The sequence below is a fragment of the Priapulus caudatus genome, unplaced genomic scaffold (assembly GCF_000485595.1).
Source record: "Priapulus caudatus unplaced genomic scaffold, Priapulus_caudatus-5.0.1 Scaffold450, whole genome shotgun sequence".
NCBI classification, from domain to species: domain Eukaryota; kingdom Metazoa; phylum Priapulida; class Priapulimorpha; order Priapulimorphida; family Priapulidae; genus Priapulus; species Priapulus caudatus.
Genome location: NW_014577511.1, coordinates 59,407 through 63,001, shown reverse-complemented (window position 1 = coordinate 63,001; position 3,595 = coordinate 59,407). Strand labels below are relative to the sequence as shown.

Below are 3,595 nucleotides of genomic sequence, written 5' to 3'. Positions count from 1 at the left end.
GTGTGCGTGTGCGTGTGCGTGTGCGTGTGCGTGTCCGTGTGCGTGTGCGTGTGCGTGTGCGTGTGCGTTTCTGTGCGTGTGCATGTGCGTGCATGTGTGCGTGTTCGTATGCGTGTGCGTGTGCGTGTGCTTGTGCTTGTGCTTATGTGTGTGTGTGTGTGTCTGTGTGTGTGCGTGTGTGCGTGCGTGCGTGCGTGCGTGCGTGCGTGCGTGCGTGTGTGTGTGTGTGCGTGTGTGTGTGCATGTGCGTGTGCGTGTATGCGTGCGTGTGTGTGTGTATGTACGTGCGTGAGCGTATAATATAATATATATATAATAAAAACTATTTTATTAACACGCTATAAACGGTACGGAAAAATCGCACACGTGATATATATGGAACACCTTTTAATCATACGGACGACTGATGTAAGTGCTATATACGCTGAGACAGGACACGCGTGCTGTTTACAGCAATCAAATAGAACCTGAGTCTATTATTCTTTCATGTCTCCTCATTCGTGACTTCACAGACACCCCTATATTATTATCCTAGCCTCCCAGTATACAACATCATTTATATTTCCTTAATTATAGCATATATATAGTTAGTTATGTTGCTCGCATATAATTTAAGGGACAAGCAATTTATTCAGGCTACAATCTTCCCCGTGTCTAGTTCGCAAACCGAATCGAATCCAGCTTCGCCGGAGAAATTTTGATGAAAGCGGAACATTCAATTATTCATTATACATGGCGGCCAGAGATAATTCATCTACCGTAATAACGTACATTTGTCTCGCGGACGGGAAACGCCACGAGATGCAATGCAGCGGAAATAATTCCACGGCGAGGTGCTTTATATTTCACCTGGCCGCGCAATTAATTAGTTAACTCAAGCAGAGAGCTAAGCTAGCGCATTCGAAATCGGACTCGAGCTATATACGCATATATGGCAGGCGAGGTGGGACACAAATGGTATTTGTAGGGACTGTCACTAAATAATTTAGTGTCTATCATTAAATCATTTAGTGTTTGTCAATAATTCCATGCCTATGATTGGCTGAGAAAAAATAAGTTGTATCTGATTGGTTGATTTAATGACTGTCACTAAATGGAATAGATGATAGTCACTAAATACCATTTGTGTCCCACCTCGCCTGCCATATACGTACGCGTCAGACGCTTCCTCGTCGTTATGGTAATCCCCACCGTACGTGTACGGTAGAGCGCGTTAGGACCAAGTTGTGGCGAATGAGTTTTAATTAACCAGGATAACGGTTAAACTTAACAGTCCCTAACTAGTCTTTACATTAACATGGGTGTAGTAGTCACTGACTAGTCCTTACATTAACATGGGTGTAGCAGTTACTGACTAGTCTTTACATTAACATGGGTGTAGCAGTCACTGACTAGGCCTTACATTAACATGGGTGTAGCAGTCACTGACTAGTCCTTACATTAACATGGGTGTAGCAGTTACTATATATAACTAACTCTTACATTTACATGGGTGTAGCAATTAGTGACTATAGCTCTTACATTAACATGAGTGTAGCAGCCGCTGACTAGCTCTCACGTTAACTACCTAGGGTGTATTAGTCACATTAAACAACGATGATCCATGAGATGTTCTCTTAAAATGTTCCACTAGAAAATTCTCCTGCGACATTTCTTTATGATATTTTTCTACAATTTACCCGCCAATACTATGTTAACATATACAAGATTACGATCAGTCATGCAATTACGCGAATGCACCTTATTCTAATAAAATAATCCCCTGTAATGTTTTCCTGAGATGTTCGCGTGTGATTAGTGACTTCAGTATATTCATACGCTATCCCATTAATGTGTTTCCTTCATGATTCTATACCATATAAACCCACGTATTCTCCTCTTTATTCTCATACGATATTTAATTATTATAATTACTCAATATATTCTCTATTATATACTCTTACTACATTTCCAATTACATTTCCACACTATGTTTTCCAATCTCCTACGACATTCATTTACGATGCTATCTCACTATATCATCTATTATCTCAAGATAACCTTTGTGTATATTCAGAAATATTTCTTTACGCCACACTCGCGATGACTGGACTCTGGACATTCTCCATTAGACCCCATAGAACATCTTTATTACGAGATCGGTAGCTAACCTTGCGTGAATTTCTCTCAACGATTTTCACTGATTTTCGTTAACGCATATATTGGTTACCGCTAGCGAACATTAGCGTCTTGGTATCAATGAGAGAAACCCGATACCAATGAAAGATCGATACCAGCGAGACAATCGCTAATGAAATAACCCGTTTCGATATGTGCCAATTGTGAAAGCAATCTCAACGCATCGGCGGGACTTTATAACACAAAGTCGGCAATTAACTCAGCTCGAATTTGATCAAGTTCTCCGTCTTCATCCTGAAAGCATGTCAAGGTGAAACACTTCGAACAAACAATTCTTCAAATTCGAGTCGATCTAATTGTGTTCACTCACCTTCAAAGTTGGAGATTGCTGGACGAGCCGGACGACTTTTCCTTCACCGAGTCACACTCTACAATGTACATTCACCGATTTCGGGAGATAGTCTCTGTGTGTATGTGCCTCGCGTGCGTTTCGAGTTACTATACTCGCGTAGAGAGAGAAAGTATGTGTGTGTATGTGCTAGCTACACAGCCCGCGAGTGCGGGATCGTACGCGAAAGCAGGCGTTCGGATTTCCCCAAACGCAACTTTGCTATTATCCACAGTCTTCCGGTGCCTTTCGTTCAATGCGTGTCCAGTCGTGGCGCGTCAAGCTATATGCGAGTTTAAATACGCACGGGCAGAGTAGGAGCTCCAATCAATCGTCATGCACGCGCTCGCGCCACCAGTCTTGACGATGAGACGGCGGTAGTGCGCAGGTACGAGCTGCCGGTGGATGCAGGCAGCGTACCGCGTGGGGGCGCGTATACACGTCAGCAGGCGACGATAGAGCGTAGGCCCTACACACACACACACACACACACGCGCGCGCGCGCACACACGCACGCACGCACGCACGCACGCACGCACGCACGCACACACACACATCGTCCGCATTGTCGCTCAGCAAGAACATCGGGTGGCGTTTTCCGCGTGCGGATATTATGAAGTTTGAAGGGCGGGCTTGAAGGACACGGGAATTCTGAAGCTCCGCGTCGTCAGAAGCTAAATTAGTCTTGATGTTGGTCTTAACGTGAACATTTTCGCATAGACCGGACCTCTATACGCTGCGTATGACAAAAACCCGTAACTTTACCTCGTTTCTGTCAACTGTGTATGTGAGAAGTTAAGACAAATTTTAAGACAACTTTTGTTTCTCACAACGGGATCTCTGGGAGCCGCACCGGCGGGAGCTAGGCGCTCTGGTCAGTTCACCTCACTCCACATATGCCGGCTTTATTAGCTTTATTAAATCAACGGACACCGGTTTTACTCTCGGCGAAGTCCACACGCACGCGCGCACGCACACACACACACACACGCACGCACGCACACACGCGCACGCGCACACACAACACACACACGCGCACACACACACACACACACACACACACACACACACACACACAACATACATATA

At 44.7% G+C, this 3,595-nt stretch overlaps 1 long non-coding RNA gene across 1 annotated transcript in view; it reads right to left on the bottom strand.

The window, feature by feature from the left end:
• The window catches only part of LOC106810542, a 35,557-nt gene extending 32,878 nt beyond the window's left edge, over positions 1 to 2,679 (bottom strand). The window contains exon 1 of the long non-coding RNA XR_001394032.1: positions 2,489 to 2,679. This is a non-coding gene — a long non-coding RNA (uncharacterized LOC106810542). The remainder of the gene's footprint in view (positions 1 to 2,488) is intronic.
• Between the last annotated feature and the right edge of the window lie 916 nt (positions 2,680 to 3,595).